Genomic DNA, 16327 nt, shown 5'->3' on the forward strand with positions numbered 1-16327 from the left:
TTTTATATCCATGCTCTGACCCCTGCTAAGCTTTTGACTTTTTTTTTCCCCTCGCACTCACGGCATACGGAAGTTCCTGGCCCCAGGGATGGGGTCTGAGCAGCAGCTGTGAATTGTACCCCAGCTGCGGCAGGCAGCGCTGAACCCTTAACCCTTTGTGCTGGGCTGGGGGTTGCCCTGGCAGCACTGCAGAGACAAGCGAGATCATGAACCCCCTGCGTCACAGCAGAAAGTCCTAAACTTTTGGCTTCTTGATTTAACATGCATAGAGTAAGTTCCGCTTCCTCTGGAGGTTCAGAGCCCTCGCCTGGTGCATCGTTACATTGGAGGTTATTTTCCTACGACTTTCTCCTCGGAGTGGACCCCGCCTCTCTACTGGCAGACAGTGATCAGCAAAGGCAGGCCTCCCAGTGGGCAGAGGGCTGGGGCTTCCTGCTGAGAGTAATGAGCTGCTGTCCCGTGAAGCGGGGCTGCAGGACAGGGCTCCTCCAGGCCACTGGAGCTGCCAGAAGCGCCTCTGGATTAGTGAGAGTAGCTTCTCTGGAGAAGAATTTTCCAGTGGGTATCCATGGCACCATTGGGTCAGCGGGGTGCCAAGATTCTGATTCCATCAGTCACCAAGGCAGGAGGGAGGCCCTGGTATGGCCAGAGCCCGGACCCAGAAAGCCAAATGGTCTTTGGCACAAACAGCCTCTCTGGTTTCCCTCCTGTTATACAAACACTATTTTGTACACGTGCCTTCATGCGAAAGGGTAGGGAGACCCTGTTTAGAGCAGACCGCAGGGGGCCATTTCCTCCTAGGAGGAAATCACTGATTTTTATTATTTCTCCATTTTGGCCACGCCTGTGGCCTATGGAAGTTCCTGGGCCAGGAATCAAACCCATGCCACAGCATCAATCCAAGCCACTGCAGTTACAACTCTAGAACCTTAACCTGCTGCACCATAGGAGAATTCCAGAAATCACTGAATTTTAGGGACAGGAAAACTGAAAACACAAAAACAAAAAAACCCAAAGGAAAATAAAGAGCATGTGTACCGTCAAAGGGGAGGGGGCTGGTGTGAAGGCCATGGGGCCTTCAGTCCTATTACAACAAAGCAGGACCTGCGCCTATGCCTTCTCAGCAAGGGGGAGATGAGTGATTGAAATACCGGAGTTTCGCATGCTATTCTTACTAATGAGCCCTCTTAGCTACAACCCCAAAAATGCCACTGGATGTCAAGAAAAGATTCATAATGACACTTAAGTTTGCAAAGAATCCCATTTTGAAACTGCAGCCATAACACATTACCCGTGTCGTGCTGAGCTCATATTTAATTCTGAGAAAGGACAAATACGAGGTGGTGAGAACTTGCTGTTTTTTCCGCTGCTGCGAAAAAGGAGATGTGTCGGGCCATATTGTTTTTGACGTGGCGCCTCAATTAGGCCTTAAAGAAGAGGGAGGACAGGCTTGATGAAATGGGAGACGCTACACGGATCCGGGGGGGATTCAGCTGCTAGGTTTGAGGTTTAAGTTTGATGTTCCCCCACCAGGGACCCACCAGTCACAATAATTACATTGCTGTCTTCTCATAATATGATTTATTTAGATGTTGCTTTATGAATTAATTCCCTCTAATTGCCGCTCCTCTCACTGTAAATCAAGGTTTCTTGCTTTCTGTAGTACCACGAACATTATCCTACAGTGCGGTAATTAGTCCAATTAGGAAGCAAGGCAGATGTGGAAAACCAATTAGTTTCAGGAATATGTCTGCGCCTCTGTGTCCCAAGCACTATTCAATTGAAATTTAATAGCAACTTAATAAAACATTGTTTTATTCATAAACCATCTCCTTCTTCCAAACTCCCATTTGTTTGTTTATCTGTTCGTTTCTAAAGGAGCCAACGCCAACTCGCTTCATGCGTGGCCAGTCTCTCTCCATGCAGAGAAGATTAGTTTCTCCCTGAGGTTGAAGTGAAGGGCTCCTTGTTTGGAGAGGGAGGCGGAGGCCAGGGGTTTGGGGAGGCCTGCGTTTCGGCATCCTCATCCTCTTAGTCACAGATGCAACCATTATCTGAGCCAGGGACTCAAACCAGGAGACATCATGACTGCATTTCACACACACACGTACGTACACACTGACACACACGGAAACATCCGTGTGTGTGCATAAATACAGATACGTTCACACATACACATATACAGATACACACATACACAGGAACATACACACAAACACACATGTATACACGTACACGCAGACACACACACAGATATGTGTACACTACACACACAAACGTATACGTGTACACACACATGCACATATATAGATACACATGTACACATGCGCACACAGAAACACACACATGTATACATGTACACAATGCACATATGCAGGTATACAATACATGCATGTACTCACACACGTGTATACCCATGCACATTCACACAGAAACATACCCATATGCATATAATGTAGATGCACACGTACATACACATATGCAGATACACAATACGTATGCCCATATACACATGTACACACACATGTATCTACACACACATACGTATCTGCAATACACACTTATATGCACACACACATGCATACGTACACACAGAAACATGCCTAGAAATACACATACACACAGGTACACATATACATGCAAACACACACACATACATGTACACACATGCTTCTAGCCACTGCCCTTGAAAGGAATCTTGTTCCCAATCCCCTTTCTGAATCTAGCGATCTCAGTCTCCCTAGGCTTTTGCTGCCTTAGTCTGGGCATGATTCAAGGGAAATCCTACTTCCTGAGGTTTATCCCATTGGGCAACTGGAGTAAAATAAATTTTGAATCCCACGTGTCCAAAAGGAAATCGATTCCTCAACCTTTCTAAGTATTAACCCACGAGTCACTGACAAGGCAAAATGGTTTCACGTGCAAACAGCTTGTGCTCTAACCTGAGACAAATTGCTGGAGATGACAGCACTCAGTCCCAGGCATGGACAAACCATCTCACCAAGGGTCGAAAGAAGAAGATACCTTGTAGCAACTCACAGAGTGAGGAAAAACTCATGTTTCCCCAGAGGGTCAAGGCTGGCTGATGCGCCCGGAAACAGCAGCTCAGTTCCCTCTGGCCAGGGGTAGGCGGGAGGAGCCTGCTGCCTTTTGTCTCACCTAGACGGTGAGAAAGGGCCCTCAGGAATTCAAAGACCCTTCTACACAGGGTACGTGCTGGAAGAACTTGAAAGCCAGAGGAGGGAGCTGGCTTCTCTCCCCAGTGGCTGAGTTCGCATCAGCTCCAGCTCACCGTACAGCCATGTTCTTTGCACAGCCTTCTGCTGCCTCCCTTATGGAAACACATCTTTAGTTTCCAGGACATCTATGTACAAGAGTTATTAAAAATATCTATCACAAAACAATCACCGTAACTGAAAAATCCCTATTCACCGCTCGATCTGATAGGTAAACGACCGAACTTTTGATTTATGTGAGTCGTTATCATGGCACAGTGGCTGCAGGGATGTGCTTCATCTGTCTCCCTGATCATTATGTGGTTGATTCTCTGTCCTGAAAGCAAGACCTTAATCATAACCAGCAAGGGGAATGCAGTTAGCAAGGTGTGGCATTAGCATGTGCAGTTAGCTGTGTGCAGGTGTGTGTGTGCGGAAGGTGCTGATGATGAGGCTTTCAGGGCAGGAGCAAAATAAGGTCATCTTTTGGGACTGGCGACTGGCCTCCTTCCGGCTGGGCCCAGGAGAGGGAGGGGGCCTGGGGAAGTTCTGTTTAGATGCTCAGACAGTCCACCAGGGCCCTGGGTACAAGCTGCAGTGTTGGGGGTGGGCAGGGGCCAGGGAAGAGGGAACAGTGTGGGGGGAAAGCAGAGAAAGGCTTGTGATCAATCTGTGGTGGATCTCAGAAGATGGTTGCCCTCACGACCTGAGAGATGAGCTTGTTCATTCCAGCTCTGCAGGAAGTCATTATTGCTCTTCTGATTGCATCTCTCCCTCGGGGGCCTTTGTGACAGTGCTCAGGTTACAAACGTCCTGCCACTCCGGAGTGGATGATGCATCAACCTAAGCTGGTGGAGGGGGTTGACATCAAAGCTGGAGGAGCAGAAAGGCTCTCCTGGCCTTTCTCCCTGTACAGGCACTTTGGGGAGGCTGGGTCAGGTGAAATAGGCAAGTGTCAATCAAGTCAATATAATTTTGTCAAAGTCAGACTCTAGGAAAGCCTACTGTCGTGTAGTGGGTTAAGAACCACTGCAGAGGCTTGGGTTCAGTCTCTAGCCGGGGAATATCCATAGGCCATGGGTGTGTCCATAAAAAAAAAAAAGACTCTATTTCTGACAATTCAATACAATTTAATTCATCAAGATACTTACTGAAGAATATCTGACAGTTAAAATGATCATTGATCATATAAATAAGCATATACTGTACGGGGGTGTATGGATCATTTAAAGAAGAATCGCATATGCTTCCTGGCTTCAGAGTTTACAGTCGACTCAGCCGTGTGCAAATGGTCCAGATGCCTGTAAGACAAAGCAGTAGGTAATGAGTGAGGCAGGAAGGATCCAAGCATGGGGGCTCCAAGAGGAAGGGGGAGGGGTCCGAGGAAGCCTCGTGAAGATCAGTCTGGGAGCTGTGTCTTGAGGAACGGGGGGGTTTGGGGCAAGCAGAGGTGTGGACACTGCAGGTGGGAGGAAGAGCAGGTGGCCATGAAGTGGCAGGAGGGAGTGGTCACTGTCAGGGGTAGCGGGCATGCAGTGGGTCTAGGACAACGCCGGGAGTGGGCTGGGAAGGCGAGATCTGCCCTGAATCTGGTGGGCAATGGACTCAGCCCGGGTGTCGACCATATTCTTGGGACTTTTTCCAACACGCTTTTTTTTCCGAGACCACTTACTTCCTTGCTCTGCTCGGTGATGGTGTTGGAAAATGAAATGCACACATCTTTGCCAGTGACAATGAAATCTGTGCTCTCATGAGTCTTCAAGCACATGCTTCTTACAGAATTGTCTGCAGTGACAATATTGTATATTCACGTTGTAAACTGTCATAAGGTAAGTTTTGTAATAACAGAGCAGCATAATTTTTCTCTGTTATTAACGTGTGTGTGTGAAGGGGGAGGTGTTGGATAATAAAAACTGCAGTCATGTAGGTTTTTCCCAGGGGACTTCATGGGTCCACCCTTCCCAGTAGTCTCTTACTTGGAGGGAACTGGGAGCCAGGACAAAAGCTCAAAGCCTCTTCTGAGCCTTCCCTGCCCCCCACCCTCCCCCCAGCATTGACTGTGGGAAGTACTGCCTTCGGGGCATCTGCTTTCCCAAGCAATCGATGCAACAACACAAGTGAGGAATGAGGAACAGCAACTGTTTAGCATCCATTCTTCCTTGTAATTAATATCACGTGGCTGCACGAACAGCCTAGAGCTGGCTGGTAGAGAAATGCTCATTCAGGGAAACCAAGCGACAAACAAACAAACATGGAAAGGCGTGCTGGCACATAATTCTTGCAAAATGCGAAACGAGAAAGGGCTTGCTTCAAAGCTGTCTGTAACCGAATTACCACTGGGGGTTTATGTTTGGTCTTTTTTCTTTTCCTCTGAAAAATCAGCTCATATATTTTCTTGCAACCAAGACAAGCACTCTCTTAATTGTTCCATTAAAAGAGGTGTTGAAATGTTACTAATTGTCAAACGCGATTAAGTGTAGCAACATGTCACAGGTAAATTAACGGGGAAGCCAGGTGCTTGGGAAGGGGGGGTGGCACAGCCTTCACGCTGATGGAATGCTTATTACCCTTTTCTGTAGGTGACTCCAGCTTACCTGCGGCAGAACTGTATGCGTCACACCGGCCCCCTGATTACAGCTTTTAAGGGTTTCTGACTCATCAGTGGCCATTTGCAGTGAGTAGTTTTTAGCTTTTCTGTCTCTAAAAGCTTGATGGTGATGTTATGATCAGAGAGAGCTGGTAACTTAAAAAGGAAAAGTCAGTTGTTACCTTTGAGTAACCCAGAGAAAAGGAAGAGTGTTTTCAGAGAATCTCAAAGCCCCCATTGAAATTGCAGACAGAGGCATCCACCAGGAGAGAGGTGCCTTGCGGATGCTGTGCCCTTGTCCTAGTAGGTCGTTTGATTTCACTTATTTATTCACATCCCAAGCGTTTCCATGTTCTATATGCAGTGGGACAGGTAGACGTATCACACAGGACCGAGACCCCTTCTTTCCCCTTTAACCATTTCTTTGCGGTCAGGCAGATATACTTTCCACTGGATCGTAAGCTCTTTGAAGGCAGGGTCCTGATCCTATTTTGACATTGTGTCTCCAACATCGACAGCAGTGCCTGGCACCTACGAAGAATGCAATAAGCATTTAATGAACCAACAAAAAGAATGCAGCACGTTGGGAGAGGGAATTGCTGTGGAGGAAGAGGGTACGCTTGGCTGGGAATCTGTACTTGCCGAGGCCTTTGAAGACTAGCCAGACACTGAAGAGACCAAGTTCCAGAATGGTCAGAGCTGGAGGTGGAAAATCGAATGTCATTTCTGAAGAAGGGATAGCTGAACTGTGGACTGGGATCTGGTCCCGATGGAGGCAGAGTGAGAGGCCCCCAGCCTGGCTGGGTGCTCATGGCACAGGTGGAAGGAGCTGTGAGGGGAGGGAGGATGCAGACCCCTCTGTTCCCGGCCATCCTGGTGCCAGGCCCCAAGAGGGCTGGGAAAGCAGTAGAAAACCCCATCTTCCAGCCTGGCTGGGCCTTTCTGGACGGGGACACAGCCACAGGAGCACGGCAGTGGGAGGGCCTGTGTGGTTTTTTTCCTAATACCAACAACCAGTTCTCTGACTTCATCTGGGTGTCCAACAGTCCAATTCAATTCAGACAGGAACTATCTAAAGTTAGCATAGACCCCACCCCACAAGACTGTCCCACTTCAGACACCAGTCACAAGTGGGGTACTCAGGTTCCCCACACTTCTGCCCAGCTGATTACAAATTAGAAGATTCCCACCAAATGTAATTAGATAGAGGCACTATGGAGAATAGTATGGAGGGTCCTTAAAAAACTAAAAATAGAGCTACCGTATAATCCAGCAATCCCACTCCTGGGCATATATATGGAGGAAACCATAGTTTGAAAAGATACATGGACCCCAGTGTTCATAGCAGCACTATTCACAATAACTAAGACATGGAAACAATCTAAATGCCCATCAGCGGATGAATGGATAAAGACGTGGTGTATATACACAATGGAATACTACGCAACCATAAAAAAGAATGAAATAATGTCATTTGCAGTAGCATGGGTGGACCTACAGATTATCATACCAAGTGAAGTAAGCCAAAGACAAATATCATATGATATCACTTATACGTGGAATCTAAAAAAAAAAAAGATGCAAATAAACTGATTTACAGAGCAGAAATAGACCCACAGACAGAAAGCAAACATATAGTTACCAAAGGGGAAAGGAGGGAGGGATAAATTGGAATTTGGGGTTAACATATACACACTACTGTTTGCAAAACAGATAAACAGTAGGGACCTGCTGCACAGAACTGGGAACTCTTCTCGGTATTTTGTAATAACCTTTATTGGGGATAAATCTGAAAAAGAATATATATATATATATAACTGAATCACTGTGCTGTACACCTAAGAGCAACACGACATGGCAAATCAACTGTTATTCCAATTAAAAAAAAAGAAGCTTCCCACCACCCTCTCCTCCGGTTTGATAATTTACTAGAACAACTCAGAGAACTCAGGAAGGAGCTTTATTTCCTGTGACTGAATGAATAATTGTAAAAAACGTGCGCACAGGGAGCTCTCTACACATGGAACTGTGACAAGAGGGCTGGGCTGGGTCTTTTCCTCCTGTCCTGGTATCACTCTGACTCCACCTTTTCATACTTTTGAGGAAAGGAATTTGGGGATGCGGCTCACAGTTTCCCTCCTTGTCACCCTATTGGCAATGGCCTCTTAGGACTCCTGCTCAGCTTTCATGGAAAACAGCATGTCTCAGGTTGCTACACAGGGAGATCAAGGCAGGATGCTGAGAGGCAAGACCGGGGTCCATGTCTTTATTAAGGGTTCGTGGGTGGGGTGCTTTGGGATTCCTAGGCTAGGGCTGGACTGGTCAATCCAAACCAAAAGAGTAGGGTTTTTGTAAGCCCCACAAAGCGGGGGCGGTGGGGGGAGGTCCTTATCTAGAAAGTGAATAAGACGTATAAGTGCTGGGAGGCAGGCGAGACTGTTCATCCCAAGGGCTGTTGAGAAAGTTCTATTAATATTACAATATCACAATATCAGGAACCTACGTTTGCTTATGACCCTGTGGGCTACTGCTGAGGGCACGTGCTTGCACAAGAGGGCTCGTGTTGATTTAGGATAACTGCGGGTCACTTGGCCAAACCAAACAGATGCCAAGGCGGCAACACCATGGAGCAGCTTAGCTAAGCACTTGACCGTAGGAGGTGGGCAAGTGCAAAAGCCCTGGCAGGAGGAGGGCGCAGTGGCCAAAAGCTAAGGAATAGGGCTAGAGTTATGCCACCAAGTAAGCCACCAAGAGTAGCAATGGCACTAGCTGAAGGCGGGGTGATCCTAGTGGATAGTGGAGGAAGAGGCCATGGGGATGTTGGTTGCATTCTAAAGCCATCTGCACGCGGTGGGGGCTGTGCAGTTCACTCCACCAGGCTTCTTCTAAGTTTCTTCCAAAAGAAGGGCTCACTAGACTCCGGGAGGAACTTCTTCTAGAACTTATGTGAAAAAGTGGACCCAAGCCGCATAAGGGGTGGGCTGTGCTGTGACATGCTGCCCAGATCCCCCTTCGGGAAGAGAGAAGTTATTCCCCCAGTTGCTGAAGATGACCCTCGGCTGCTGGCTCTTTGGGAGGGATTGTCTCAACTTGAGAAAACTGCCTCCTCCAAGGTCGTGCCTCCTTCTGGGGAAATGCCACAGGCAATGACTTATCACTGTAAGTGTGTAAGGCTCAACCCATTCACCTCCAGTCAGGATGACTCTGAAGGACCATCCCAGTTCCAGAACTTTCTGAGAAGTGCCTGAGGACTTTGTTGGACCTGCATCACATCTCAGCGTCTCCCTCTGCCCAGTCCTGTTTTTGTCCTTTCTATTTTGCAGGTATTGATCCCAGGAACAATCCTTTTTTTTCTTTTTCTTTTTCTTTTTTTTTTTTTTTTTTTTGTCTTTCTAGGGCTGCACCCGTGGCATATGGAGGTTCCCAGGCTAGGGGTCTAATCAGAGCTGTAGACACTGGCCTACACCACAGCCACAGCAATGCCAGATCCTTAACCCACTGAGCAAGGCTAGGGGTCGAACCCACAACCTCATGGTTCTTGGATTTGTCTCTGCTGCGCCACAACGGGAACTCTCCCAGGAGCAATCCTTAAATGACATCCATGTCTCCTTATCTGGTTGTGGAGAAACCCTACGGAAATATCTGTATTTTTAGTTTTTCTTTTTATGGTATATAGAGATTCCCAGGGGTTAAATCAGAGCTGCAGCTGCTGGCCTATGCCACAGTCACATCTGTGACTTGCAGCCACATGTGTGGCATATGGAAGCTCTCAGGCTAGGGAACGAATAGGAGCTACAGCTGTTGGCCGATGCCCCAGCATAGGATTTGAATCAAGCCTTTGACCTACACCACAGCTCATGACAATGCCGAATCCTTAACTCACTGAGCGAGGCCAGGGACTGAATCTGCTTCCTCATGGATACTACTCAGGTTTGTTACTGCTGAGTCACTATGAGAACTCCCTCAATGGCATAATTTATTGTGTGGCTAACCCTGTGTTTTCAGGCCTTGCTGGAGACACCCTCACTCTGGACGCTTCCCTGACTCACCTTTCTCTACTGCTCTCTGTAGAATGTGGGTGCTGCACCCCCTTCCTCTACTCTTCTGTAGCCCCATTCTTTGCCTTAGCTGCATTGGAACCCTGTGATCTGTTTATGAGTCTGAGGGTCTCCCTCCATGGTGGACCCTGGAGAATGAGGATGGGACCACAGCCTTCTCTGCTTTTCTCACCCCAAGGCTTGCTCCTCATAGGCTCTCAATCAGAGGTGGAGGCAGAATGAAACGCACTTGGGTTCTCCTGCCATGGCAGCCAGCACAGTGAGTTGTCATCGCGGCCTAGCTACTCTTGGCTGTGGTCTTGTTTATCCAACTTAAGAAAGCTTCTCGACTTGGTGGAGGCCCTTTTCACTTAAAAGGGACTTTTCTCTTTTTCTCTAGAGGCTGGTACTCCCCGTCTCTCTTCTTTTCTCAGTAGGAACTTGGTAACTCTAACAGACTCCCCAAAACACAGAGCCGAAGAGCCAGGCGCAGCCCCAGGGGAACCGAGAGCAGCAGGCCTTGTCCTCAGTTGTTCTGTGTCTCTTCTCTGAGTTCCTTCCTGTTCCCTCTGCCCTTTCAGGCTCTTCATAAGCTCAGCTGGAGGAAAAGGACTGATTTAACCACTTACAGCTCGTTGTGACTTGAGGTCAATAGGCAGCCTTTTTCTGGAGTATTTGCATTTTGGGGCCTCATTTGTGATTCGGGAACAAAAGACTCCATGGAAAGTCTAATGAGCTCTATCCTGCCCCTTCAGAGTATCCATTATTATTTTTTTAATTTTATTTTTTTATTAATCAATGAATTTTATTACATTTATAGTTGTACAACAATATTTTATAGCTGTACCTGTGACATAGGGAAATTCCCAGGCCAGGGGTTAAATCCAGTCACAGGTTCTGACCTAGGCAGCTGTAGCAGCTCTGGATCCTTTAACCCACTGCGCTGTGCCCAGGATCAAACCTGCGCCTCCAGAGCAGGTTTGCAGCAGCTCAGTCTGTCTGTCTGTCTGTCTGTCTGTTTGTCTATCTATCATTTAGATATATATCTATCATCTATCCATCTATCTATTTATTTATCTATCCATCCAATTGAAGTATAGTTGAGCCACAGTTAGTTTAGCTAATATAAGCTAAGTTACATTAGCTTCAGGTGACAGGTTAGGATTTTTTTTTTTTTTTTTTTTTTTTTTTTTTTTACTTTATAGGGCCACTCTTGGGGCATATGGAGGTTCCCAGGCTAGGGGTCCAATCAGAGCTACAGCTGCCGACCTACACCACAGCTCACGGAAAGGCCAAGCCTTAACCTACTGAGTGAGGCCAGGGATCGAACCTGCAACCTCATGGTTCCTAGTCGGACTCATTTCCGCTGCGCCACGATGGGAACTCCCAGGTTAGGTATTTTAATGAGGACATTGTATTCGTTTGCTAGCACTGCCAGAAGCAGTACTACCGACAGAGTGGTTTAAACAATAGAAATTTATTCCTCACGGTTCTGGAGGCTGGACGTCCAAGACCGAGGCATTGGCAGGCTTGGTTTCCTCAAGGCCTCGCTCCTTGGCGGGAAGATGGCCGTCTTCTCCCTGAGTCTTCACGTGCCTTCTCTCTGCGCCCGTGCCCGGCCCGGTCCTCTCTTCTCTAATCATACTGTGTTGGGCGAATACACATCCATCCACACGACCTCCTGTTACGGGAGTTACCTCTGTAAAGGCTCTGTCTCTAAATACAGTCCCACGCCGAGGTACTGGGGTTAGGACTCCACAGTGTGAATCTGGGGGAGCACAATTCAACCCACAACAGTCACCCAGCCGAGTGGAAGGCGGCATAGCCCAGGGATTCAATATCCTCTATTAAGAGTCAGGAAGACTGAGGTGAGAATTTTGACTCTGTAATTCCTTGGAAGTGTTATTTAATTTTTTGGAAACTTAGTTGCTTCCTCCATTAAATGGAAATAGAAATCATGACCGTGGCTCCGAGGAAACAAATCCAACTAGTATCCATGAGGACACAGGTTCGATCTCTGTATCCTCACTCAGTGGGTTAAGGATGTGGTGTTGCCGTGAGCTGTGGTGTAGGTTTCAGATGCAGCTCAGAGCTGGCATTGCTGAGACTGTGATGTAGGCCGGCAGCTACAGCTCCGATTCTACCCCTAGGGTGGGAACTTCCATATGAAACAGGTGCGACCCTAAAAAGACACACACACACACGTCATTATGGCGCTAGCCCTATTCAGTGAGATGGTGTATGCAGCACGGACCGAAGGGACAGGTAAATGCTAGACGACTGCCAGCGCTGGTAGCTGTTGTGGCTTCTGTTGATATCATTGTTACTGCTGTTCTTACCACTTTCTTTTTCTAAAAAATGGGGCGAAGAAAATGCCCACTTAGAGTTGTTGTGAGAATGGCATGCAGTGACGCATGGCCAGAAGCTTGTACTGTGCCTGCCACAGAGCAAGAGCTCAGAAAAAGGGAGCTGTGGCCATTGCCTTCATGGGACAAGAGCCCAGTTTTCCAGGAGCTGTGTCTTCCTTTTATCTCACTGAATAGGATCTGATGTAGCCAAACTGTGTCTATATTTAATAAAATGCAAATTTCCTCGTCAGGGAAGTTTTAACCAGAAAATCCACCGATTTTATGCAGGAGCTCATATTTTAGTTATTAAGACCTGGAATGATATTTTAGTTATTGAAACACAGGAGAATGCACACCTTATAAAATGATTCAGCTAAAGGGAGGTGGGATCTGTGTTTTGAATAAATAGTAAAGAAGAGCTCAGGTTCAAGGTGGGTGATTAATCGTTTGATACCTTGTCAGCCTTTGACAAGTTCTCCCTCTATTTTTTTTTTTTTTAAATGCTTCTCACCATGTCTTGTGTAATTAAGAAATGGTGCTGGGTTCTTGTCATCCACCATTAAGGACTAGTCATAGATAGTTTCATAACATCTGCTTCTTGCAACCTTCTAATTATCCATAAAAATCTGGCAGAAGGACTTGACAGTTTATTCAGAAAGCAGAATCTGAATACAAAATAGGACGCTTTGCTTCTCGAGGCAGAGTGCTGTAGAACAGGTCCTCTCTAACCTCTTATTTTGCATGCAGCTCTGTTGCCCGCACAAATCAGATCTAGGTGCATGTCTCCTCCATAAAGACTCAATTTTGAAAAGCATCTTTTGACAAAATGAATGTGGGTCAGGAATATGTTAATGGCGCTGTGTCAGAATCTGCTGTCAGTCGCTGCCCTGATATTCTCTTTGCAATCCATCCAGATGCTGTTACTTCTGTTATTTCCCTGCCCTCATCTCAGGCTTTGAGCTGTCTCTGCCTGATAGGAAGCACTGAGGGACTCTTGAGTCCAGACACTTGCCTCTAGCAAGGTCAGCTCTTAGCCTCCGGTTGCTCGTTTCCAGTCATGAGTGTGTTTCTTGCCCACAAACCTGTCTGGATTTCCAACTCAATGTGGGAAATGCCTCTTCCTGAATCCCTCCTTTCTGTGTGTTTGGTCTTTGGAGCTACTGCTGATTATTGGTCACCATGTCTTTCCTCTGCTCACGTGTCCCTCCAACATCCATTTGGACCAGTGGGTGATTTGCCCTTTGGAATGCACAGATGGCTCTCTGCCCATTGGGTTTTAGACTCCTAGTTTGTTGAGGCCTCTGGGTTTTTTGTGTTTCTAATCTCCTCTGGCTGTGACCTCACAGTCTTGCCTTAGCTCTCCTGGTCCTGCTGTCTTTCATTCTCTGTGTCCTACTACCAGTGAGAAGTAAAATAATAATAATAATAATAGTAATAATACTATTCCTATTTCTCATGAACTGAGTACTTTTTGTACTGCAATGACCTTCAGAAATAAGGAACATGATTTGCTTTGTAATTTTTTTGTTGTCAGATAAAGGGCAGATAGTTTTATTAAACCTGCAGACCCTGGATTGGAACCCAAGTCTGTCCTGCTTCAGCCTGAGTTCTTGGCACCCAGTCAGTGACCTCATGAGGCAGCACATTACAGCTCAGAACTGTCACGTCTCTGTGGTATTCACTTCCCCAGTAAACACTGAGAAAGTAGCTAAATGTAACATTTTACAAATATATATGAGATTAAATATTTAATTTTTGAATTTTATCAGCTCTATGGTTCCCATTTTACAAAAAACTAAATGGAGGCATGGGGTTTCGGTGTGTTGAAAAGTCCACATGTCAGCAAGGGAGCGGAAGGTTCTTAGCAAGGCACTAGAGTGGCTTTTTGAAAGTAACACTCATCTGTGTATGAGGTGGGGTGAGGATGAAGTCAGTTCAAGGTCTGGTCCAGAATCTTGATCTCTGGTACATTACTTGACTTCTCTCTTCCTTCATCTTAAAAATTGCTAAGTTTAGCTTTGAGTTTTCTGGCAGCCAAAGTAGACTCATGGCTCCCAGTTCCAGATGCGTGGTCATAAAACAAGATGACTGAGGTTTCGCCTCATCATAGTTCCTGGTTCACAAAGATTTTATTCACAGTAACCCACCTTATCTACTAAGCATTGGGGATACTATTACTCAACTGATTCGATGTCTCTGAGCTGGGATTGCCCGAGCCATTCTCACGTCCAGAAAAGATCCCCCCTTCCTCATCACACGTCAGAATCTGAGCTGCCATGAGAAGCCCCGACCACCATCCTGCCCTCTGCGACTCTTGCATCTCCCTGGAGTGGCAAGGATTCCAGGGACTTGAAAGAAAAACCAGAGGCAAATGAGCAAAGGAAAGCTGAGATGTGGGTCTTGGCCCTGTGCTAAACCGAGAGGCGTGGGGTGGGGAGGCTTGGCTTTGAATCTCGAGCCCTCTAGTTCTTGGCTGTCCAGTGTGGCAGCCTGCCCCAGGCAGTGTCACCTGGAAGCTAGGTAATAAAGGTGCACCCTCTCAGGCCCCACCGCACACCTGCTGGATCATTTTGACAAGATTCCCAGGTGACTTGTGTGCACATTCAAGTCAAAGGAGCACTGCTGGCTTATGAATCCATAGCAATATTTAACATTCACCTCCAAAGGGCAGGACATGTTACACAGAGGCCCTTTGGAGGGGCCCGGGAAACTTGCTGCTGTCACTGAGAAAGGAAGGACTCTGGACCTCAGTGCTGTAGATATAGTGCAATTCGGGTAAAAGGCAAAGCCAAGGGGGCTGGGGCTTTGGGCGAGGATATTCCTCTGGATTGCTGCGCTATGTGCCACAATGGCGTGGTACCAAAACAAGTTTCATGTGGTTCAGTTACAAACAGGGACACTGTTCCAGCCTCTCCTTCTTAGAAAGCAAATGGTCTGGGGTAAGGTGATGCGACAAAGGGAAACCGTTCTGTAAACATTTTTGCTTTTCCTATGGTCTCTTCTTCGTCCCGCTGCGGAGAGAACCTCCTGGTGCTGGTAAGGGGTCTCTAGCCAGGACCCTCTACCTTGAGAGGCCCTGGACGCTCTGGGAGTGGGTGGTGATTGGAGAGCCGGGTGGCTGGTGGGGCTGAGTGGTATAATAGCACTGAGTCCATCTCTGAAAACCCTTGGGGCACGAGCTCCAGCTGGGGGCATAGCACGCCTGCTGTCAGAGCTGCGAGCTCTTTAATGGGACTTCGAGTCCTGGCGTCAGAATGAAGGTGCGCTTCAAACTTTAGCGTCTGGCTTCAGGATACTGAGCTCAGAGCTATTGCTGCCCCCTTGGTGATGATCTGTTTGCTATTTCTCAGTTTCTTTCTTGATTCATTTCTTAAATGTTCTACTTTTCTTGGGAGCTCAAAAAAATTTTTTTTTATTAGCTCTTCACCAGTTTTTTTCTTTTCAAAAATTTAAAGTATAGTTGATTTACAATGTCCCGCCAATTTCTGCTGTACAGAAAAGTGACCCAGTCGTATATACATATATATTCTTTTTCTCATGTTATCTTCCATCATGTTCTATCATAAGTGATTGGATACAGTTCCTGGCGCTATGGAGCAGGGCCTCATTGCTTATCATTCTAAAGGTAATAGTTTGCATCTACTAACCCCAGACTCCCCATCCATCCCACCCCCTCCCTGTCCCCCTTGGCAACCACAAGTCTGATCTCCATGTGTGTGAGTCTGTTTCTGTTCTGTAGGTATGTTCATTTGTACCATATTTATTTACTTATTTATTTAGCCATTTCTTGGGCTGCTCCTGCGGCATATGGAGGTTCCCAGGCTAGGGGTCTAATCGGAGCTGTAGCCACTGGCCTTTGCCAAAGCCACAGCAACGCGGGATCCGAGCCACGTCTGTGACCTACACCACAGCTCACGGCAATGCCAGATCCTTAACCCACGGAGTGAGGCCAGGGATTGAACCCGCAACCTCATAGTTCCTAGTCGGATTCGTTAACCACTGAGCCACAACAAGAACTCCTTTTTGTACCATATTTAGATTCCACATAGAAGTGATAGCATATGGTGTTTGTCTTTCTCTTTCTGACTTACTTTGCTCAGTATGAGAATCTCTAGTTGCATCCATGTTGCTGCAAATGGC

At 47.0% G+C, this 16327-nt stretch overlaps 1 long non-coding RNA gene across 3 annotated transcripts in view; it reads left to right on the forward strand.

Moving 5' to 3' along the window:
* The window catches only part of LOC125110792 (uncharacterized), a 147521-nt gene that overhangs the window by 68691 nt on the left and 62503 nt on the right, over window positions 1-16327 (forward strand). For all 3 annotated transcript variants that reach the window (XR_007130720.1, XR_007130721.1, XR_007130723.1), the window contains one exon: window positions 5795-5889. This is a non-coding gene — a long non-coding RNA (uncharacterized LOC125110792). The remainder of the gene's footprint in view (window positions 1-5794; window positions 5890-16327) is intronic.

This window comes from Phacochoerus africanus, chromosome 11 (genome assembly GCF_016906955.1).
Source record: "Phacochoerus africanus isolate WHEZ1 chromosome 11, ROS_Pafr_v1, whole genome shotgun sequence".
NCBI lineage: Eukaryota > Metazoa > Chordata > Mammalia > Artiodactyla > Suidae > Phacochoerus > Phacochoerus africanus.